At 33.3% G+C, this 26,378-nt stretch overlaps 1 protein-coding gene and 1 long non-coding RNA gene across 2 annotated transcripts in view; one reads left to right on the top strand and one right to left on the bottom strand.

Moving 5' to 3' along the window:
- Positions 1 to 26,378, top strand: part of LOC306861931 (uncharacterized protein) — a 1,169,885-nt gene that overhangs the window by 440,914 nt on the left and 702,593 nt on the right. The gene's annotated exons all lie outside the window — the stretch shown is intronic.
- The window catches only part of LOC306862326, a 29,159-nt gene continuing 14,002 nt past the window's right edge, over positions 11,222 to 26,378 (bottom strand). Inside the window, exons 3-6 of the long non-coding RNA XR_013783555.1 lie at positions 18,484 to 18,571; positions 14,537 to 14,566; positions 12,265 to 12,352; positions 11,222 to 12,166 (exon numbers count right to left, since the gene is read on the bottom strand). This is a non-coding gene — a long non-coding RNA (uncharacterized lncRNA). The remainder of the gene's footprint in view (positions 12,167 to 12,264; positions 12,353 to 14,536; positions 14,567 to 18,483; positions 18,572 to 26,378) is intronic.

A 26,378-nucleotide genomic window follows, 5' to 3' on the forward strand; every position in this document is an offset into this window, starting at 1 on the left:
ACTTCGGATGCGATTAATCACGATTAATCGTTTGACAGCACTAATTTTAACATAATGCAACAAAATAACTAAAACCGAAAAATAAAAACTTACTAATTGCATTTTTTAACTATTTGTTTTACTATTCTTTTTCTCTTAGTTATACATTTTTAATACAAATTAAAAATAATACATTTCACTAAGTTACAATAATTTTCTAGTTACTATTACTTAATTTCAGTAGCGGTGTTTCACAAAACCATAGGTTACGGCGGGGGGCGGGCGATAAATAAAACAATCCAATACAGAGCGGGTCATTTCCAAAACCCCGAACTCTCTGGAGGAAAACATCAGAACCGAGAGCACAGGTCAGATCACCCAATGATTCAGAACCTATGAACAAACAAGTGTTTTCCACAAACTCCTGGAAAGTTTGTGTGTGTGTGTGTGTGCTGATCCGAGAGCTGCGGTGTGGATGTGCTGCTGTCCGCTAAAATCTCTGCCAGATGAAATTAAGGCCCAATTATTGATAAATGAAGAGTGCTTTTCACGGAAGCTGTGCCTGAAGATACACACTGCATCTGTCACATGGCAACACACACACACACACACACACACAGAGAGAGCTCACTCAAGTGTGACATCGCATCCTGTGCATTCATCATGCATCTGTAGGAGATCAGTGTGTGTGTGTGTGTGTGTGTGCGCATGTGTGTTATTCTAGTCTGATGTTAGTCTGCAGTTCTTCTCATAATATTCTGCTCTTTTCAATATCTGATCAGAAATAAACATCTGTGAAAATTAATGACTGTGAGTTCAAAACACTTCATGTGGTCACATATAAAGTGGGTTTATTAAAATACAACAAGTTATTTAAAGGAATAATTCTGCCATACATGAAAATGCTGTCATTTACTCACCCTCATGCCATTCCGAACCCATTTGATGTGATTTCTTCTATGCGACACAAAAGTAGAGATGTTAAACGTAATATTCACACTGCATTTTTACATTCAATGAAAGCAGACAATGAAAAAGAACAAAGAACCACCAAAAAACTCACAATAAAATATCATAATTCTTCTGAAGCCAAATTATATGCTTTATGTGAAGACTGGGCTCATATAGCAGGAATGAAATGGAATGTGCAACCTACTTTATTACGGTTTTTAATGCATTTCTGAGTCAAAAGAGAAAAAATAATATGCATACAAAAATAAACGATTTGTTTAAAAAAAAATTTTTTTTTAAATTGCATGCACAAATGAATGTTTTTTGTTTATAAAAAATTAAATTAAATGCATGCACAAATGATTAGTCTGTTCTTAAAATATATATATATATATATATATATATATATATATATATATATATATATATATATATATATATATTAAATGTAAAAAATGCATGCACAAACCTTTTTTGTGCAAAAAAAAAAAAAAAAAATTCAAATGCATGCACAAATGAATGGCTTGTTTAAAAATAAATTAAATGCATGCACAAATACATTTTTTTAATTAAAAATGAGTGCATTCACAAATTAATTTTGTTAAAATTGAAAAATACATATACACAAACACATGCTTTTTGTTATATTTACATTTTAAAATATATAAATGCATCCACAAATTATTTGTTTGTTGTTTAAATAAATATCAATAAATACATTCAAAATAAAATACATTCACAAATTAACTATCCACAAATCTGGTAAAATGAATTCTGAAAATAAATAGGATTAATTTTGATTCCGATCTTCTCCTTATCTTTTAAATCCTTGAAAGAATTTTATGCTGTTTTTTTTTCTTCAGGTAACAGCTGCACAGATTGACACTTTCCAGAATACAAACTCATCCCTGCATGAGCTGCACGACACAAGACATCCACAAACATCTCCCATAAGAACTACTACACCCACAATGCATTGCAAAGCCCCGACACCTAACCTGCCCTTTAGAGCAGAACGCTGAGAGCGAAACACCTGTCAGACGGCCGTGGTGATGCCGCTCACACCCTCATCAGCGTGTTAATTGAATGTCAAAGGAGGCTGGTGTCAGGGCAAATTCACTGCTCCAACAAAACAAAAAAGCTTAACCACCACATTTTATGAGTGTTAACAACAGTAAAAGCTACTCACTAAAAGTATAAGAGCAGTACATATGGCACTGTTGCCCTAAACATAACTTTATAATAAATACAGACTAGTTTATATAGTATAGCTGAAAAACAGTGGCATTCATTTAAATATCTCACTTCAAAACTGTTATAAAGTAGCTGTTATAAAATACCTGTTTTTTTTTCGTGTTGAAACACAAGTATATAACATACACATCTGGTTTTGTATATTGCAGATATAGTTGGCTCTTTGATGAACTGCCTTTGTTCATCTTTTCAGTCTGAAAATTGCATAAATGTAAATGCATAAATGTCCAATTATTGCCTAAATGCACTTGGATGTGAAAGTAGGAATGAATTTGCAGCCTAGTTTACTACTGTTCATGTATTTCTGAGTTAAACAGTGTCACACTTCACTTAGGAGAAGGGAACGAGGAGGCCAGGAGCTTCTTCAAAAACTCAAGACTTTTATTGACAAAAGCTCAGGGATCGCAGGAGACATAAAGACGATCAATGATGATACCGAACGAGGACAGGAACAGGAAAACCAAATAAGGGCACGAGAGGAGGGGAAAAACAAGACACCGAGACACAAGTCTGACAAACAGCTTATTGAGCAAGAAAAAAATCATTTTAAAAACATGTTAAAAATAAATCTAAAAATAAAAACTGCATGCACAAATGAATTGTTCGTTAAAAAATATTAAATGATAAAATGAATAAATACACATTTTGTGGTTTAAAAAAATTAATAGAAAATGAATAAACAAATGCATGGAAAAATGTATCGTTTAAAAGTAAAAAAATTACATAAGTGCATGCATAAAATTATTTGTTTGCGGTTTAAAATTAAATAGAGATATAATAAAATTTTGAAAAAGCCAATGACTGTTCACAATGACGACCAGAAAAATGCAAAATGCGAATCTTTTCATGCTGACTTCATTATTTAGTCAGCTTCTTTTCTGCCATACTTTTCAATTATTATTATTATTTAATACCTAAATTCACTTGGCTGTGATGCTAGAAGCATCCTTCACTTAAGAATTAAAATGCAGACGTCAGTGATCGGACCATGCATTTTAAACACGTACATCCCTTTATGACACTTCAGAATATAATGCATAAACTGAGCTACAATCATATGCATTTATGTATTTGCTGAGTATGTTTTAACTTAAAAACAATGAGGTTTCCTTTTTGATTAAAGTTTAATACCACATGATCTACTGAGAAATGTAGTCACTAGATTTAGTTACTTCATTGACACACATATGCTTTCCACTCGCATGTACCTGCAATGAAACACGACCCTGAGCCCATTTTTTATCAGTTCAGTTCGTAAATGACAGGAGGTAATTTAGCTGAGGATATCACATCACAGGAGAACTAACAGACTCTGTGGGACTCGGAGAGTAATTTGTGTGCTCTGGATGAGCCACTATCAGGAGGAGGAAAGCGATACGGACACGCTGTCAGACGCCACACCATCTTCAAACAATAAAAGCGTCAAACTGTTTCTGTAATCCAGAGTTCTGTATCCCACCAGGAAAGACAGTGAAGGTATGTCACTCGCCCCAAACACATCACCATTCATTCTGTCTTTCGTTCTTATTCAGACTGCAGTTTGCTTTATGATCTGCCCTTATTTTGAAGTTAAATATGAGACGGTTCAGATTGCAAAGTCTATTTTATCATAAATCTCTGGATTTACAACAACTCATATTTTTTACATTACTTTGTATTTACCTTATGAAATATTGTTAAAGGAGTAAAATTAGTAATGTACTAAAGTGAAATGCTTGATTCATATGAATGGTCTGAATGAAGTGATCTGCTAAAATGAATCTTTATTTAATGAATCAAATATGTAAATATATAACATACAAACCTAGCTTGTTGGTTCCAAATATTGTTGAAACTGTAACAAATTGCTTTTGTTCCTCTTTTGTAAGTTGCTTTGGATAAACGTGTCTGCTGAAGGAATAAATGCATAAATGTTCAATTATTAAGTAGGAATGAATTTGCAACTCTACTACTGTTCATTTTATGTATTTCTGAGTTAAACAGTTATGCATGTGCAAATGAGTTGTTTCTTGCTTTAAAAATAGAATAAATGAAATAAAAAATACATAATGCATACACAAATTAATTATTGTTTTAAAAGTATGAAATAAAATAAAATTAAAAATATATAATGCATGCACAAATTAATTATTTCTTGTTTTAAAAATATGAAATAAAATAAAATTAAAAATATATAATGCATGCACAAATTAACTGTTTAAGAAAACGAAATAGATTAAAGTACACTTAAAAATACAAAATACAGGCACAAATAATAATAAAAAAAATTAAATAAATTATAAATACAATGCATGCACAAATGATGTTCGTTTTAAAAATTAATAAAATTAAAATATAAACAAAATACATGCACAAAACTGTTCACATCACAACAAGACTAGTTAAATGCATTAGGAAAATAAATAGCTTTAAAATCTTTGAAATAACTTCTATTCTGGTGTTTTTTCAGGTACACCAGTGTAAATGCAAAAATGCAAATGGATAAATGATCATTTATTGCTCAAATTATCTTGGATGTGATGTGTGCTGAGATATATTGTGACACTCGTGAAATTATAAAGCTGTCTAGCAGAAACAATTGACAATTAAGATATAAAATAGACAAATACAAGAAAAAATTTCAACCCACTAAACTGAAAACTTAGCAGCAATGAATCTTGAATCAAATCAAAAGAGCCAAAGTTACAACCTGCAGTGAAAGTTTAGTGAACGACAAAGTCGAGTAGAAATGTTATGCTTCTGAAACCAGTGGCAATGCAAAAGCAAGTTAAACTGAAATGCTTTGTGTGATTCAGACAGTTTGTGTTTAGCTGGAGAAGGCCTCACCAGGTTTCTAATAATAACCACACGGAGATACGAATCTTAAGATAAATTAATAGACTATAATATTCCAGCTTGCATTAATAATCATTTGGAGGGTGTGGATGGGCATACAGAGGCAGTTTCCTGGAAATAGTGGGGTAATTATGTCTGCGAGGGAAAGGCTTGTTATCTGCCCACAGAGCCTGTGGCTGCGGCTTTGAAATATAGGCCTGCCATCAGCAGCGTCACCAAAGCGCTGCTATTAGTCCTGATGAAAGAGCCAAAGCAGTCGCTTCTGTTTACACTCACGCCGCTGATCTGGGTTCAGTTTAATTAGACTCAACCACTCCTGGAGGAACCCCAGAAATAAACTATATCAAGAGCTGGAATCGATCAACGATGCAATGATCCACGAGAGCGTTACAGTGATTTTACTACACAGTTAAATTTTATTGGCAATAATGATCACAACAGACAAATCTTCCACCAATTAAAACAGGCTGTTTACGATTGCCAAACAAACTGCGCATTAAAGTCGTGATGAAACGGAAGAAGCGACAGATCTTTTCTTCCGCAACGTTCAACATTCAAGTGAAACATTAAAAAAAATGTAAAAAAAGAAAATGTAGGGCGGGGAGTTGGTTTTATGCATCGGTTGCTGATTGGCTGTTGAGATGTGGGTGTGGCAAGCAAAAGTAGAGGAGGGGCTGAATGTTAAGGGGCGGGGTTTCAGCAAGCAAAATGATTGGATGAATCCTGCATTCGTCAATAAAGAGAAGACTGTCCTTCCACTAGAAGGTCCAGTAATGAGATTTTGATTAAAAATCACGAGGTAAAGTAAAATTATATTTAAAAACGTGCCGAATCAAATACTAGTTTCATTTTAAAACCTTATTGGACGAGCCAAATTTAAAGCCGCTGCAAACTGAAATGCAAATGCACATAATCAGTTGAATTCTATAATAAAGAAAATTCCTGCCTATTGTTTGTAAATACATAATATACATTGTAAAAAAAGTTGTTTTTTTTTCCCACCACAAAATATATGGGTCAATCCTTAATACACTGGTAAAATACATTTTATTTAAGTCCTTTTAAAGTAGGTTTACATGTGAAATCTTACAGTAGAAAATCTGAAATATTCGTATAATATTTTTTATTATTAATTATTTACTTTGTAAACAATAGTTTTTAATATTTTACCAATACATCAAGACTTAAAATGTACTTAGGACTGGCCAATATATTAAAATCAATAAATCAATTAATAAATAAATAAAATGTACTTCAAAATACTGAGCCACTTTTTGTTTTGTAAAAATAAATATATACTACTAATAATAATAAATCTCTTTTACTAGTACTTTATACCAGGACTGGCGAGACTCGACCCAAAGCCTGCAGTGTTAGTGTGACATTGGCCCTGATAATCCCTCAGCGTTCTGACGATCAGAACACAACGAACACAGCGTTAATTAATCTCTGGATTGATTCTGAAGCTGCACAGCAACAAGCCTCATAAATCAGGAATGATTTCCCTGTCGCTGGAGCTGCGGAGAGAGAGCGGTGCAGGTGTGTGTGTGTGAGGATGATGTATCGTAATACACGCTCAACTGTGATCCGACCATGTAACAAACATCAATCAAACAACAACATGTTCATTTCCACCATCTTTATCAAAAACAAAGATGAGGAACGGGAGCAGAAAAGTTTGCAGCAATTCCTCAGCTAAAACTTTTGAGGAGCAGAAATTTCAGGGCAGCAGTTATTTCAGCAAATATTTTTGTTTTAATTTAAAGGAAGTACTTCTATAAAGGGTATATCAGACTTTCAGAAATAAACTCTAATTAGTTGAATATTATAACCTGATTTTTTTTTAATCTATGCCAAGAAAATTAACAGGATATTCATAAAGAGCTATTAAGCGCTATAAAGAGCACTATTAAGAGCATAAAGCACTATTAGGACAGAAGATGGAAAAGCTTTTAAACATTCAGATCATTTCAGAAAATTACATTTTTTATCTTTTTAGAGTGATTTTTCATGTTAGACATCATCTGGGGACAAACATGAAATGCAAATTTCACCTCGTATTTACTTATTTTAGTTAAAGAAACGTAATTAATGACTTACATTTTAAATTATATTTGTAATATCTAATCAGTATATTAAGACAAGAAATTTAACATACTGGGACAAGAAAATATACTTTATAAAATTATTATTAAAAAATATATAAATAAATAAAAAAAACAGGACCAACCCAAATGTTTAATAATAAATAAATATTTTTAATATTTTACCAGTACATTAAGGCAAACAAAGGACTTTATAACAGGACAGACCTATATACTTTGTAATAAAAAATAAATAAAGATTTTTTTAAATATTTTATCAGGATATTAAGACAAGTAAATGTACTTATGACATAATTGACCCAAATATTTTGAATATGAATGAATGAAGTGTTTTTATATTATTAGTATAAAGACACTAAAATGTACTTTGTAACAGGACTGACTTCTATATTTTGTAATGAATAAATAACAATGTTTGCAGTAGTAGTAATAAAAATAATAATAATGTTTCTAATATTTTACTAGTGTATATATATATATATATATATATATATATAACTGCTGTCAAATGATTAATCACATCCAAAATAAAAGTTTTTGTTTACATAATATATATTGGTGTGTACTGTGTATATTTATTATGTGCATTATAAAGACACACATACAGCATATATTTTGAAAATATTAACATGTATTTGCATGTATACATTTATATAAATTATATCATATATAAATATATAAACATTAACATTTTTGTATGTATGTATGTATATATTGGTGCTGTCACCCGATGTCAATTAACTTAATTAGTTGCTAGATATTCTCCCAGCTGAATCTTTCCAAAATTTCTTGCTTTTTCAGCCCTTTGTTGCCCCCATGCCAACTATTTTGAGACCTGTAGCAGGCATCAAATTTGAAATGAGCTCATTTTGTGCATAAAATTGCAAACATTCTCAGTTTAAACATTTGTTATGTTATCTATGCTCTATTGTGAATAAATATTGGCTCATGTGATTTGAAAGTCTTTTAGTTTTCATTTTATTCAAATTTAAAAAATGTCCCCACATTTCCAGAATTCGGGCTGTAATTTGTAAAAATTTTATCAGTAAATTAATACAGGAAAATGTACTTTATAACAGGATTGACCATATATTTTGTACTTGGAGAATAGTCGTTAACTTATATACATGTTAATGATTAAAATCAACTAATTTGAGTCCATTTTAATGCATTTAAAGCATTAAGAGCATTTAATTTGAATTCAGATGCTGTTTTAGAAATTATGAACAGACCTGATGAGACGCACTCTCTGCACAGAAATAACTGGCGGTCATCGTGCGTCTGTTTAATATTCAGTGCGGCGAGGTATGTTTGTGTGAAGAGGCTCTCGTGGAGCTCGCGTGCCAGGCGGCATCTGCACTGCTCCTCTGCCACCGTCAAGAGCTCTTCTCCACTTCCCTTATTAGTGCACTGCTTTGTAGTGTGCACTGCTTCATGCCACACGCCATTATGAGCTTTCTTTGATCCCTGCCTGCTTTCATCGTTAAGGGTGTCCACATAAGAGCCGTTACGAGGCGAGCTGATTCAGATCTATTAAACCAACCCACATCATTCAGGCTGATTCTGTCAAACTGCCTGAGATGTTTGTCAAGAGCCCAGTGAGCATATATGAGGCTGAATCACATGAAGATAAAAACACCATGTCACACTTAATAGGGCAAGCTGTCACAATGGAACCTACAGCCTACTAGCCTAACTCGGTCCCATGTGACAACTAGCCCCGGTCAAGCTATAACACAGGGTTTCCCAAACTGGAGTTCATGCGTTGATGAAAACTAAAAATTTAATTAAGTTAAATTAAAACAAATCATTTTAAACTTATTTTTTTTTAAATAGAATATTTACTAAAATGTTAATGGAAATTAAATTAAAATCATAAAAATGTACAAATTAAAATAATTACAATAAGAATAATCAAAATAAAACAAAAGCTAATGAAATGCTAATAATTAAATAATAAAAAATTTAAATTAAAACAAATATTAAAATGAAAAGAACAAAAACACTAAAACAAGTTGATAATTTAAAAAAAACAAAAACCAAAATTAACCGCAAAAAAAAAAAAAAAAAAGTTAATGAAATGTTAATAATTGAATTAAAAATACAAAAATTAAACCAATTAAAATAAAAATCATCAAAATAAAACTCATACTAGAAATGTTGATGAGAAACTCAATTAAATCAAAAAAATTAAAAAATTAAAAAAGCAACAAAACACTTAATAAAAAGTTATTTAAAAGCCAATAAATAATTTATCATAAAGTAAAAACATTTAATTTAAAAATAATGAAAATAAAACACCAAAAATTTAAAAAATCTAGTATTTTTCAAATGTAAAATTAAAAACAAATAACATTAAAAACAATCAATATGAAACACAATAAAATTCATGTAACTTAAGTAAATTATTAAATGTGAACATAACTAATATTGAAATAAAAATCTAAATAAAATGTACTAAAAGTTGATGAAAAGCTAATAATTTCTAAAATGGAAAATTAAGGGAATTTTAAAAATTAAAAAGTAAATAATTAATATTAAAAGTTAATAATTAAATTATAATTAATACAAAAATAACAAATCAACATGAAATACTAAAAGATTAACAAATAGCTAATAATTAAATCATACAAATTTAAAAAAGAAAACAAATTTTAATTTGAAAACAAATCAAAATAAAACACTAAAAATATGAACTATCCTACTAGTTTACCTGCACGACTATTAATAACTAACATTGGAGAACTGGGAACTTTATAAATTAAACCATTTCCTTAAACTCTCAGGGGTATTTGCAGTAAACAGATGACAGCAGAAAGAGAGAGTTGTTCTGTATAGAAGGATGGTTTGTAAATGAGTGGCAGGTGTGTCGCAGTGTTGGGGTCAGGAGGAAACACACCTGCAGGTCAAAGGTCATGCTCCAGCTGACCCCGAAGCTCTCAGCCTTTATTTATAGCCATGTTGACAGGAGAGAGATGCGGATCATCTCAGAAACACGCCAGCTTCTGCTTCCTGCTGTAAAAAGTGACACATCTGAATTAAAAGTAGTCATTTTTTGCTCTCATGAAAATAAAATATTATTGTGAGGATTATTCGTTTTATCAGCATTAATTAAGCATCATTACAAACCTATGAGCGGCTCAATCTTCTTTCTCTTTCTCTGTTATCTTGCGTTTCTTATCAGTCATGAATAAAAGATGACTTTGAAAAAACGCAGAAAGTAGTGACTGTTATCAGAGAAGACTAACGGCCCCTGACAGTCGTAATAACACACACGCGGTTCAGATCTGTGCTCTCTGTCTCTCTCCCACCATCGGGCCGCAGGGAAGGAAATCACAAACTATAGAATCAATCAGCTTTAAAGATGTAACATGTCTGTGTGTCACACCGCAGGTCAATGCATTCCACAGCGCCTGGAAAAAAACCCCAGAAAACAAGTCAGAGTGATGAAAATATATGATAGACATATGAGCGAGGGTGATATACGATACATATGACGTTTATATATGTATAACCTCATAATGTAATATAATATGTATACGGACCAAAAAAATATTTACATTGGCAATACATTCACACAATTTATTTTATACAAATTTATTATAAACGAAAATGCATTAATCACTAATGTGATTTACACACTACAACATGGCACTACAGAAATTTGCCAAATGCATGTGAAAAAATAAATTAAATGTTTATTATTTAACAAAAAACAAAAAAAAGATTAAACTTAAATAATACATTAAACACATTAAATTAACACACACACACATATATATATATATCTTTCCTAGCGTTCATCCTGCACTGGTGTGTGTGCGTGCGTATACACACACATATATACATTTACATATATATATACACACACACATATACATATATATATAAACAAAAATTGTCACTTATCTCCTAAAGTATTTTCTATTTATGTTAAATTTACTATTACTCTTAAACTTTCTATTTAAGTAGTAATTTACCACCCTAGATTTTGTTTTATTTGTCTTTTAAAGAAAGGTTCTATCTTTACGTTTACATTTTTGAAAGATACTTTTATCTAAAGTGACTCTTCATTCAAATTTTTTCTTTTTTTTTTTGTCAGTTCATGCATTCGATGGGCAACACAGTTAAAGAAACGGTATAATCACACACACATACACACACACAAAAAAAAGGTTATAACAGACCATAATAAGAGACCGATACATATAAACCGGGTTCAAATAATGGTGGGCATGAACCACAAACATAAAAACAAAAGAGACAGAATAACTAATTTCTGCTGTTCTCAAGTTCTGGTGTAAAAACTGTACAAGCGTGGGTGTTTGTCTATAGCCTGGACGCATGTTTCTCAGCGGTCGTTGATTTGGCGACACACGTAAGCTCACACATTACACAGTGTCACGTTTAGCACTAAGATCTGCTAGCACTGCCAGAACTGCTCCACTGCCATCTTCACTTCCACATCTCGCTCTCTCTCTCTCTGTGTGTCTCGCTGGAGGTAAAAACAGCCGCTCTTAGCACCCTGTCAGATTCAGGCTAAACGCTATGCTAAAGCACTCACTGCGCTCACACACACACTCTTTTGCAGGTGTTTGAGAGTGAGAGAGATCATATGATCTGTCAGTGTGTTTCTCGCTCCTCCTTTTCTCTCCAAATACCACTTTTTCTCCATCAGAGTTATTATAGTGAATGTAATCTGCTTGTGTTATTACACCTGCTAGTGAAAACACTTTTAAAAACAACTATTTTTTTAAATAGTTTAGCAAATTATCATTTTGTCACCAGTTACTCACCCTCATGTTGCTCCAAACCTGTATGCAATGGAAAACAGACAAAATCTTCACACAGCTCTTTTCCATGTAACAGTTCATAATTAAAGGAACAGTTCACCAAAAACATTGAAATTAGTTGAAAATGCCCTCACCCTCAAGCCAGTCAAGATGAGTTTGTTTCTTCATCAGATTTGGAGAAATGTAGCATTGCATCAGTGTCTCAGCAGTGGATGCTCTGCAGTGAATGGGTGCCGTCAGAATGAGAGTCTGATAAAAACATCACAATAATCCACAAGTAATCCACACCACTCCTTTAACATGATATTAGTGTGATAAAAAAAATTCAATAAAAATAATTTACTGACCTTGTTGATGCCTTGAATATCCAACACGTTACAAGCAAAGATTCACTCACAGGAACAGGCTAGTGAGTTTATCCACATAGAAAAGTACCTAAACAGATGATTTTGTTAATTTACAACTCAAATAACACTTTAACAGAAATACAAGCTGCACATTTATGCTTTTAAGCTTCTTGTATCATTGACTTCCATTGAAAGTGCACAATTTCTACTTGTTTTTACCAAATAACTATTCATTATTTGTATTGCATTACTTTTTCTAATCAATCAAAACTCAACATCTGAAATCTCAGATCTGTAGGAGAGCATGTTGAGCATTGCAAAACATACATTGAGCACTAAAGTGTGCGACATTTGGCTTTTCTGATGATCAGAGCTGCTGTGTGTGTGTGTTTGCGGTCTGATAATTAGGACTCATCTGATAAAGCGCTCATTCGCCTCCTAACGGCGTCTGCATCTGAGCAGAAAAGAACAGCTCAACTGGTTTCATTAGAAGACACACAATACACTAATAACAGTTACAAGATACCAAATCCATCCGCTAATTAGAGCGAGATGATTGATATATCAGGACAAGGTTGTTTTTTGATCCTCTGACAAACGTGAGTCTGTGTGAAGCATCTCGGTAATTGTCGGAGGGGGAGGCAGCGATGATGTCAGCGGTAATTACTCCCAAATAATTCACGCAATCAGCCAAACGCAGAAAATGAAGTTTGGACCGCACGCGCTGCTGGAGAAGTGGCCACACACATATTAATAAAGAGCAGAAAGAACCAGGAAGACACAGATGGAAGAATCACGAAGGTAAACAAGCCTTCAAACTGGATGTTTACCAAAAAAATGACAAATCATAATCCTGTAGTCACATTTATGGAAAAGGAGAGAAGAAAATGAGAGAAAAGAAATATTGGGTTATATATGACTGCACAGTGAGGGAATAATCAGTATATTATATTATTATTACATACATTATTATTAATATATATATATATATATATATATATATATGTGTGTGTGTGTGTGTGTGTGTGTGTGTGTGTGTGTGTGAATATATATGTGTTTGTGTGTGTGTGCGTTTTATTATTTGAAATCTCAATTTCGAACAAAAATGATTATTTTTATGATAAATTCAATATAACATATCAAGAGAGCAAGTATGTAATTTTTGTATAAAAGCTGGAAAACTGGAAAGCAAATAAAAAGCAAATAAATAAATAAATAATGCCATAAAATTAAATGCTTATAGTGCACTAGAAAAATCTGGAAATGTCCTAGGTTTCAAAGATTGGTTTTAGACAATATCAGTATAAATCATTAGCATTTACTGCCTTAAATGCATGTATTTAAATGGACTGGCAAGAATACATTTACTTTTGATTACATAAAAATAACAAAATATAGACGATGTGTTCCAGACAAAGCATAGACTATCTAAATAAAATAAAAAAAATTCTGTTGTTAAATGTAATATTTTCATAGTTTGTGTTTTTTAGCAGTGCAAAATCAGTCATTACACTGTAATTTAAAGGATTCTTTCTGAAATTGTCCAAAACCTGAGTTTGTCACACACTGGAATGACATTTACGTCAACAAGCAACCAATAATATAATTTTGGCATGTTTATTATTATATAAAGTTTATTGAATACTAATGTTCCCATGAGCAGGAACGGTCATGGTAACATCTATAATGAATATCGTTCTGTTGTTGTGGTAAACTTGCACTGATTTACAAAATGCTTCCAAAACAATAGCACAATTATTATTAACTGCAATAACACTCATCTACTATCTGTTGTTGGGCTGTTATTAATAGTCACCTTCTGTTGGGATCTTTAGTCATCAGTAAACGTGATGATTAGACACGGAGGTGCAGCTTTAATATAACTGAACTGAGTGCTGCTAAAACGCCTCGGTCACAGATTTCCAGCTCACTGTGATTCAGAGGTGACCGAAATAGATGTCTACACTAGAGTTTGACACGATATGAATCTGAAAACCACAAACACATGCCATAAGTGAACATTAATGAACACTACAGGTGCTTTTATACGCCTGAGCTGAGAAAGATGTGGTGTGTGTGTGAGCATGTTTTAATTGTCTCTGAGTGAAGCCGTGGCCTCACATTACATGATTATGCTTTAATTACACATACTATTGTTCTGTAATTGCTTTCAAAGAAACAATAGGAATCAAAAAGCCACGTGAACAAGCAGGTAACGAAGCTCAGGTCAGTAAATATGAAAATTAATGACGTGTTGAGGAGATACACACACCTGCTGGATCCTCAGCATTACAGAGAACAGCTGCAGATGAGAAGAGCCGGGTTAGTCTGGAAAACAGCACATACATGTGATACATGGCATGCATTCAGGTATGTTAGTATAGTTACAGGAAAGAGTTCTTTTACCTGGATCTTTTACACAAACACAAATGTGTTTGATTATTTGTGATGTGGTTAAAAAAAAAAAAAAAAAAAAAAAAAACTACTGTTGCATCAAAAGTTTGGGGGGATTTTTTATATTTTCAAATTAATTCTCTTCTGCTCACCAAGGCCACATTTATTCAGTGAAAAATCCAGTAAGAGCACTAATATAGTGAAATATTATTACCATTTAAAATATCAGTTTTCAATGTGTATCTGTTAAACTGTAATTTATTTCTGTGATCTGCAGCTGTATTTTCAGCATCATTACGGCAGTCTTCAGTGTCACATGATCTTCAGAAATCATAATAATATACTGATTTACTGCTCAAGAAATATTTCTGTTGAAAACAGTTGTGCTGCCAAATATTTTTGTGGAAACCATGATACATTTTATTCTTCAGGATTCACAGATGAATAGAAAGATCAAAAGAAATTTGAAATAGAAATATTTTGTAATTGTACAAATGTCTTTTACAGACACTTTTGATTAATGCGCCCTTTCTGAAAAAAATATTAATTTTAAAAAATGTATAATTTTATATAATATATTTATATAATTTAATATACATAGTTTTTGTTTAATCTATATATTAAATATAAATATATATATATATATATATATATATATATATATATATATATATATATATATATATATATATATATATATATATATATACATATAATTTAATTAAATGATATACATATATATATCTACATATACAGTATATACATATATACACACATACATTAAAAATAGTTAATTAAACTTTAACTTCCTTCTGCGACTGAATCTGGATTTACAAACAAACAGAATAAGAAGACTATGATGAAGAATATCAGATTGACTTACAAACACAAAATGCTGACGATAATTAAAAAGCTGACAATAGAAGTAAATAATGCATAAAGAATTAATAAATGATGTTTTCATGCGCACTGATGGACTGCTGCGGTTTCCACAGATGTCGAGACATTAACCGACTGTCTAGAACCGGAGAACCGATGACGGCCGGACAAATCCACATACAAGCAGCTTCATTTCACAGGGCTGTCATTAGATCGACAGTGACTTTCTCTAGGTCTGCTGTTTGTGTGCTTTGTTCAATTAAAATGTTGATTTGCCTGTCAGAGTTTTATTTATCGGCAGATGAAAGCTCCATTATGTTGAACGTGCATCACAACTTCATCATCAAGCGATGGCAGCGCCTCTCTGGCGGGTTTTCCTGCAGGCTAAATGAAACGAGTGGGGTGCCGAGTAGTTTTATGGCTGTATTTTCTCTGCGGTCCGTCAGAAATGCTTTGCTGTCTGATTAGCTCTTCCGTCCCTCTCAGCCGACGGCGGCACTGCGGGCGACGCCACAGCCGAGGCACCTGGACCCACGCTTCCCTCTGAGAGACGAGCACTCGAGCCAGAGCACAGCTGTTACCGACCCCTCAACACACACACACACACACACACACACACACACACACACACACACACACACACACAGACCTGACCCACATCCACACACAGACCAAACATGCAGTGCCTACTGACACTCACAGTATGAACTCATCCAACACTCGTTCCAGATTCTCACACAGGTGAGTCTAGTTTCAGAGAGATTTGATGCTTCTTTCATGGTACCCATATTTCACCCCCAAAAAAGTTTTTTTTTAAAATTTTTATTTATTAAACAAAATGTTTTTCGTTCTCTTCTTTGTATAAAGCATCTTCTAAATGCATGAACGTCAAATTTATTGTGTAAAAAAAAAAAAAAACTATACACAGTATATAGTGGTTTAATACTAAATATTGCTCATTAAAATCATTATACATTTATATAGAGAGAGAGAGCTTTAATTTGAACTTGTACTTAAAAGGGATAGTTCACCCAAAAATGAAAATTCTGTCATTAATTACTCACCCTCATGTCGCTCCAAACCTGTAAGACCTTTGTTAAGCTTCGGAACACAAATTAAGATATTTTTGATGCATTCCGAGAGCTCTAACAAAACAAAAAATGGTACGCATAAACAGCATATCCACATACATACGTTGCATATGTAGTTTACATATTTGATACTCTTCAAAATGGCACTATAGGGTGACGCGGAGGAGACAAATTGTTGAATAAAGTCGTTATTTTTGTTTCCTTTGCACACTAAGTATTCTCGTAACTTCGTAAAATTACGTTTGAACCACTGATGTCACATGGACTATTTTAACTGTCTCTATGCTACATTTATGGTGATCGTGTTAGGATCCTTGCTGTCTATGGAGGGTCAGAGAGCTCTCGGAATGCATCAAAAATATCTTCATTTGAGTTCAGAAGATGAACGAAGGTCTTACGAGTTTGGAACGACATGAGGGTGAGTAATTAATGACAGAATTTTCATTTTTGGGTGAACTAACCCTTTAAATTTATATAAATAAATATTATATAGTAACTACATATATAACTACACACACAACTAATATCAGTAGGTTTTTGATGGCAGTGATGGAAAATGATTGTTACCAAGTAAAAAACAAAGTAGTTATATAAAATATAAATATGTATCGAAAATACATAGTATATATTTTTTGAAAACTGCAGTTATCATTTTCTTGCAGTTCAACAGCGCTATTTTAGTATCATTGAGATACTATTATAATTTTTATTAACATTTTGAATTAGTTTTTATTTTTGTTTGCATGGTGTTTATACTAGATACAACAGTAAAATAACTTCAAAGACTTCACTTATTAATTAAGAAACAAATTATAAACAATATTGATAACAAATAAATAAATAAATACAAGTAATGTATGTATGTATGTGTATGCATATGTGACCCTAGACCACAAAACCAGTCATAAGGGTCAAATTGCGATTTCTACGTCATCTGAAAGCTGAATAAATAAGCTTCCCATTGATGTATGGTTTGTTACGATATGACAATATTTGACTGAGATACAGCTAAATAATAAAAATAATCAAAATGTTGAGAAAATTGCCTTTAAAGTTGTCCAAATGAAGTTCTTAGCAATGCGTATTACTGACCAAAAAAGTTTTGACAGATTTACAGATGGAAATTTACATAACATGGAACATGATCTTTACTTAATATCCTAATGATTTTTGGCATAAAAGAAAAAAATCTATAATTTTGACCCATACAATGTATTTTTGGCTCTTGCTACAAATATATCCGAGACTTAAGACTGCTTTTGTGCTGCAGGGTCACATATATGCATGTATGTATGTATTTTGAAGGTGGAAAATATGATGGTTACAATAGAGTTGCCAGTGTTATTTTAGTATTAAGATAACATTATGGTTTTTATTAATATTTTTTTATTTTCCTATAATGCCTTAGAATGGTTTTAATGCAATGTAATTCACTCTAGATAAAAACATCTTCCAAATGCATTAAAAAAATAAATATATAAATAATAATATATAATTTATGTCATACCAATGTACTATCTATTAATAATCTTTTGCACTGTTGTTCTTAAGCTGCAGTCAGGCCTTTTCCTTTGGCAGTGTAAGTGTACATTCACACTCAGTGAGACAGACAGATACAGACAGAGCATGTGTCTTCGGCCCAGTCTGCAGATGTCAGGACAGCAGATGCAGCAAATTCAGTGTCTGTCTACAGCTGTAGAGCCTCGCCCCATGGGACCCGTCTGCACACACACACACGCGGTACCTGGTGCTGTCTGGGCTCAACCTGTGCTCACACACTGGTTCTGCCGTCTGGTGGGCCACAGGTGAAAGAGAGATGAGCGTTTGGAGCTGCGGCTCGTTTCGTTGCATTCACCTACTTCATGAATCTTTCATCCGTTTGTCTGTTTTAGGAGGCTGTGGCGCTTCTCATTTATGCGTTTCCGGCATTTCAAATGCAGGAGCTGAAAGACAAAGAGAGGAAAGCGGCAGATTACAGAAGAGAAAACGATGTTTGGTGTGAAGGAGAAGTTGATTCGCAGAACGTGCTCCACTTTTACAGCACAACAGATGGTGAAGTTCTCAGAAGGCCAGAGGTTGAACGGCACAGATCTGACAAACATTCACATGCACACCAACACAGACAAAGAGAGACGGAATAAAACACTTTATTTATTCATTCGCTTTTTATGTTATATCTGGAGATGTCCTCATTTGAGAAAGAAAAATGGATCATGAATTAAATGTTTCTTTAAATCCTGAAAATGCTTTCGGGTTTGTAGTCATATATATAAAACACTACAAGTCTGTCGTATATCATCATTTAGACAGTAAACATGCATGTGTGCTTATTCCAGAACATACATGTTTATGGATTGAAGCTTTTCAGTATTTGGCAGTTGTATTCAGAATGAAATACACTGAACTAAATTATAAATGCAACACTTTTGTTTTTGCCCCCATTTTTCATGAGCTGAACTCAAAGATCTAAGACTTTTTCTATGTACACAAAAGGCCTATTTCTCTCAAATATTGTTCACAAATCTGTCTAAATCTGTGTTAGTGAGCACTTCTCCTTTGCCGTGGCATATCAAGATGCTGATTAGACAGCATGATTATTACACAGGTGTGCCTTAGGCTGGCCGCAATAAAAGGCCACTCTAAAGTGTTGCGTTTATAATTTTTTTTCAGTGTACAATATCAGTTCTGAAAGAAATATGCCGTATGAACGAGCGTTATTACCCTTAACTAAAACCAAAACCTTTAAAAATAAAAAAATTAAACATTTTCATTGCTTAAAATAAACATTAACTGAAATGTAAAAAAAAAAAAAAAAAAAAAAAAAAAAAAATTGTTGAAGTTTTGGGATTTTTTTTTCTATGTCTATAGAGTCTATAATTATTTCAATTTTAGTTATTTTAGTACAAGTTAAACAAAATGAAAATGAACAATGTTTCCATGTTAAGTAGCTTAAATAAAAGCGGTTTTAAGATTTTATTTGAGTTTAGTTTAATTTGTTTATTTCAAGTAACAATAGTTATTTTAGTACATCAAGTTCATCTAAATACATTTTTCCCAATTTTTTCTCAATTGTTTCCTTGTCAATTAGCTGAAATAAAGTAAAAAAAATTTTAAAATGTCAAAAGTGTGTTATTTTATTATCTGACATTACAACAAAAGTAATTTTTTATTTTAATTAATTATTTATTAAGTTTGTACAAGTTAAACTAAATGAAAATGAAAATCCTTGGCAACTAGCTGAAATAAAATCTGTTTAAATTTTAAATATTTTATTTTATTTCAAACCAATGTTATTTCAGTATCATTGAGACACTTTAATAGTTTGCTATTATTTCATAGGTTCAGTTTTCATTTTAATTTATTTTAAAGCCTTAGTTGTATTTTTTTTATATGTACAGTATTTTTTTTTTTTAATTCAGTTTTAATTATTTTGGTACAAGTTAAACAAAATGAAAATAAAATAAGCTTATGTTTTTTTTTTTAATAAATTAGTTCAAATAAAAAAAAAAATGGTTTAATTTGATAACCCGTTTTTGAAAAGAAAGATCTGATTATGTTTATTTAGCCTTGCAAAAAAGTGGTCAAGGGCCCAGCAACCTAAAAACTGAAATAACATTAGTAACGTTAACTAATTAACCCTAGTACACGGCCAAACCAGGCAGCCAGGCAGAACCAAATCCTCCCTGACCTGGAAAAGCTGAATACTGGAATCTCTCACACACACACACACACACACACACACACTCACAAACAGCCTCAACAACATCCATCTGCTCCAGGAGAAACTGCTCTGGGGGAGAGAGAAGACTGAGGGGGAAAAAAAAGAAAAGAAAAGCAGTACACAGACAGTTTTTGTAGCATCGGTTCTCCGGCACGAGGTTCTCTTGAATAAAGCGAGCCTGCTTTTATTGGTAAACGTGTTTGTGGTCAGTAAGGACCCTGGGAGCGTCGGTCAGAGCCCGAGGCCAGCGATCATCACACACTCAAACCAGAGCTGCGCTGTCAACACCGATTGGTATTTTCATGGCAATGAAATGCCGAGCAGCCAATGGGAACGCGAGGTGTGGGATCCGCTCGGCGGCGGCACCAGAAGCCTCTAGAAGCTTTAGGAGGGATTCAGACCATTAATTGAAAATTAATGCAACCTCAGCACTGACACTGGTGTGATTAGACTAATTGATCAGCTCGCCGTGCCAAGATGTCTGCCGCCGCCCGCATCCCACAATCCTTCATTTCCAGGACCTTTTCATATTTGCATGATTTCCTCTCATCTCACAGATGCTTGTTTAAATATTTGTGCACCTGATATTATTCAAAAATAATGAGACGACTATTACGGGGAACACTGGGACAACAGAGTGAATCTCATGAAAAAAACAAAAACAAGTCCAGGTCACATTTCACCCTCAAAAATTGAGATTTATTCTTTTCATGAAAACTGGGGGAGGATTCACTTAAAGGAGTATTTCACCCAAAATGTATAAATATGCAAACTAAAATGTCTAAAGTTTTTTTCTTCCAAAACAACAACAGTTCAAGATGTTCCAAAAGGACAAAAAAAAAAAAAAAAAAAAAAAACATAATAAATAATAATATAATAAAATGAAAATAAAAAAAATCTATAAAATATATAGTAATATATATTTAAATTAATAAATTCAAATAAAAAATTGTATTGAAATAAGATGTAGTTATATAAATGCATTTTAGAAAATTATATATGTATGTATGTGTGTGTGTGTGTGTGTGTGCTTGTTTATGTGGTTTATGAGGACACAAATGTGTATAATGACATGGGTATGACAGAGGTATTACAATATGAAGGTGGTTTAGGAGGACACTGCCTATGTCCCCGTAATTCAAAAGGCTTAAAAAAAAAAACATACTAAATGGTGTTTTTTTGAAAATCTAAAAATGCACAAAGTCTCCTGTGAGGGCTAAGTTTAGGTGTAGGGTTGGTGTAGGGCAATAGCACACACAGTTTGTTCAGTATAAAAACCATTACGCCTATGGAGAGTCCCCATAAACCACAAAAACCAACATGTGTGTGTGTGTGTGTGTGTGTGTGTGTGTGTGTGTGTGTAAATAAGCTTTACATTGATGTATGGTTTGTTATGATAGGACAATATTTGGCTGAGATACAGCTATTTGAAAATCTGGAATCTGAGGGGGCAAAAAAATCTCAATATTGAGAAAATCTCCTTTAAAGTTGTTCAAATGAAGTTCTTAGCAATGCATATTACTAATCAAAAATTAAGTTTTGATATATTTACAGTAGGAAATTTACAGAATATCTTCATGGAACATGATCTTTACTTAATGTCCTAATGATTTTGGCATAAAAGAAAAATCAATAATTTTGACCCATACAATGTATTTTTGGCTGTTGCTACAAATATACCCCAGAGACTTAAGAGGTTTTGTGCTCCAGGGTCTCACACACACATACATATATATATATATACATACACATACATATATATATATACACACACAATTATACAATATAGAAGGGCTTTTTGGTTTTTATGCAATTTTTGCATTATCACCATTAAATAGTTGGTAACTGACACTTCAGAAATGTTACTTTTATCCACAAACAAATAATATAAATATTCCTTTTAGAGTAAAATAAATCAAGTCCAATTATTTTAACACATAGCGGATGAAATGACAGGTTTGTGGATGTTCACTCACAAAAATGATGCAGTAAAGCATGAAATGCAGGACAGTTCGTTGTTTGATGGGGTCACGGAATAATCCGGCTAAAATAAGATACGGCACGACGCATATGCATCAGTGTGAAGCTCATTGACTTCACGACAGGGATGAGGAGTGTGTCCTGATGAAGCTCACACACACACACACACACACAGAGCTCTGCTTAAAGAGAATTCTAGAAGACCTACAGGAAACAGACACCATTTGGCGTTTATGTAAATTTGTGAACAAAATGGCTGCCTGCCAATTCCTGTCAGTTTGAACAAAGCTGGCCTCGCTGGCAGCGAGCGAGTGTTAAGGTGGCGCCGATCCGCCGTGAGTCGCCGAGGAGGCCCGTCTCCACCGTTCCTCCTTAACGCGCTGGCTGAAGTCTAAATTGGGGATCCATGAAGTTGTGATCTATTGTGTTGTTCGGGCAGCGGCTCTAACGCCGCTCGCTGTCTGACGACCGCTGCTATAGGCCGCTGAGTTGTCATAGCAGCCGTGGAGACGGTGCCAAAACGGAGTCTCGTTAAGACCGGAGCTCTTCGTTATTCATGCTTTCCACTGAGTACCTTAATTAAGAATGTGACAGGAAGACAGCGTTAGTTCTGACAGAGTTTGGATGCCTTGCTGTGGAAATATCTGAGCTTTATTAGTCTGAGTGACGCGATCGAACATCTAACACAAAGTATTAAACTAACAGACATGAATGATTCTTCAGGACACCCTAGCAACCACATAGCAACACCCTGGCAACCACCAATAATACCTTAGCAGCCTGCAAACAACTACTCAGCACACCTTTGAAACTGCATAGCAACACCCTGGTATACCACCAACAACACCATAAAAACCTGCAAACAACTATCTGGAAAACCTTAGAAACTGCCTAACAACGCCCTGGGAACCACCTACAATTCTCTACAAACCTGTTAAAACTACTTGGAACACTTTAGAAACTACATAGCAACCAAAATTAACACCCTAGAAACCTGCAAACAACTATTCTGAAAACCTTAGAAGCGGCATAGCAACACCCTGGCAACCACCAATAAACGTGCAAACAACTACTCCAAACACCTTAGAAGCGGCATAGCAACACCCTGGCAACCACCAATCAACCTGCAAACAACTACTCCAAACACCTTAGAAACGGCATAGCAACACCCTGGCAACCTGCTGCCAACTATTCTGAACCCCTTAAATGCATAGCAAATACCTAGCAAACACAAATAACACCCTAGAAACGGCATAGGAACACCCTGGCAATCTGCTACCAATTATTCTGAACACATTAAATGCATAGCGATGCTTTGTAACCTGCCACTGAGTCGTCAGGACACCTTAGAAACTGCCTAGCAACATCCTGGCTACCACCCACAACTCTCTAGAAACCTTTAAAAAACTACTTACACCTCAGAACACTTTAGAAACTGTATTTGTTTCACTTTAGCAACGCCCTGGTAACCACCAATAATACCCTAGAAGCCTGCAAGCAACTATTTAGAACATGTTAGAAACTGCATAGCAACACCCTGGCAACCACCCACAACTCTCTAGAAATCTGTTAGAAACTACTAAAACCTTTGTAACTGCATAGCAACACCATGGCAACCACTTATAACACCATAGAAACCTGTTAATAACATTCAGAACATATTAGAAACTGCATAGCAGTGCCCTAGCAACCACCACTAATACCCTAGTAACCTGCTCCACCCTAAAGTCTGCATAGCAACTCCCTGGCAACCACCGCTAACTCCCTAAAAGCCTGCAAGCAACTATTTAGAACACGTTATAAACATTACATTACGTACATCTAGTCATTTAGCAGACGTTTTTATCCAAAGCCACTTACAAATGAGGACAATGGAAGCAATCAAAATCAACAAAAGAGCAATGATATGCAAGTGCTATAACAAGTCTCAGTTAGCTTAACACATTACACGTTGTAAGTTTTTTTTTTTAATTATATAATAAACAAAAATAAAATGGATAGAATAGAAAAAGAATAGAGCAAGCTAGAGGCCTTTTTTTTGCTTTTTGTTAATTGTATAATAAATAAAAAGAAAACAAATAGATTGAATACACATTAACTGCTTAGCAACACCCTGGCAACCAAGCACAAATCTCTAGAAACCTGGTAAAAACTACTAACGCCTTCTAAACTGCATAGCAACTACTCAGCACTCATTAGAAACTACTTACTGACTGTCTTCATCTACAAAGCTACATTTATAGGACTGGATTTCTTCTATCTGCAAAATGTTTTGATTGATCTTCCATTACAATAAATAAATCCTGTTTAATATGTAATGAAATTACAGTCAGACATTTAAAGCACGAGTAAAACTATCTGAATCCTTTGTCGGGTTGATTGTCTCTCTTTCTGCTGAAATGATCCGCTTTACAAAAGAAAGGAGTTTTAGTGGAAAAGCAGGGAATGAGGAACTCCACAAAGCTTTAATAAAGCCTGGGAACCTCCAGCCCAAACGTTCATTAATGCCGCGCTGATGAATGACCAGCACCTGATAGTCAGAGATACTGAAAGCGCTCTATTAATTACTGTGATTATGGTGCGGTAAGAAAACAGCATTTGTGCTTTAAAAGCTCCAGTTTAAATAATGCACTCGACTGGAGAGGACAGTTCATCTTCAGGAAGATAAGTGTTCGCTACTTTCCACAAATAAAGAAAATATTAATTATCTGGAGTAAGATTAATTGATATCATTGTGCAGCATGTACTGTAGATCAGCAACAGTTATGATGCATTATAATACTTACATATTCATGGTTATAGCGCTAAAGAGCATAATGCATTATAAAGCATTGCAGGAAACACATTAAAAATTGGTATTTATGATATGTCAATGCATTACAACCAAAAAAAGATACATGTAATAACAGTTATAATGCTTTATAATACTAATATTAAATTTCACAAAAAAAAAAATAAACAGGTATTTATAATGTAATCATGCCATGCACTATATAAGGGTGTAGATAAAAATAGGTACATGTAATAACAGTTATAATGCTTTATAATACTGGTAGGGTATAATGCATTATAATTCACTGATAAAATTGCTATTTGTTATGTTATAATGTATTACACTATATAAAGATGTAGTCAAAACATGTAGTCAAAACATGTCTAATGCATTTCATTCAACATAAAAAATTAAATTTATGACATGTTATTATGCATTATACTATAAAGTTGTAGCTAAAAATAGGTACAAAATTATAGTGCTAAAGCATATAATGTATTATAACAAAAAAGTGCATTTATAATGATTTAATGCATTATATTATGCAAAGGTGTAGTGAAAAACAGGTACGTGTAATAAGTTATTGTGCATTATAATGCTTAAATATCTATGGTTACAGATCTAAAGAGTATAATGAATGATAATGCATTTCATAAAACACATTACAAATGGTATTTATGTCTTATAATGCATTATACTATATAGGGTGAAACAGGTAAGTTATAACAGGTATAATGCATTTTAATACTAACATTCATTGTTTAAAGAGTATAATGCATTTTATGAAATAAAAATGGGTATTTATGATGTTATAATGCATTATACTATATGTGCAGCCAAAAATAGGTACCTTAAATGCACTAATGCATTATAATTCACTATAATGAAATATATATATATTACTATATTATAATGCATCATATATAAAGGTGTAGTCAAAAATAGGTCCATTGTTTAATAACTGTGTTTACAATGATTTAAGAAAACACATCCCTGATTATAAAGTGTATTATAGGGCATTATAAAAGAATGCATTTATATTATAATGCATTATATACACACAGGCTGTAGATAAATTACTGCCACACACACACACACACACACACACACACAGTGTGAAGATCTTTAGCTGCAGCACTTGGGAGGAAAGAGTTCTCTCTGAAACGCTGGGAAAAACGAGATAATTAGTAATTTTGGGAGTCTATTAATTTTGCAAAGTTTCCCAGCCACAGCACACAGAGCACAGAGACACTATTTGCTTACCTTGTCATTATGC

This window comes from Barbus barbus, assembly GCF_936440315.1.
Source record: "Barbus barbus genome assembly, chromosome: 43".
Lineage (NCBI taxonomy): Eukaryota > Metazoa > Chordata > Actinopteri > Cypriniformes > Cyprinidae > Barbus > Barbus barbus.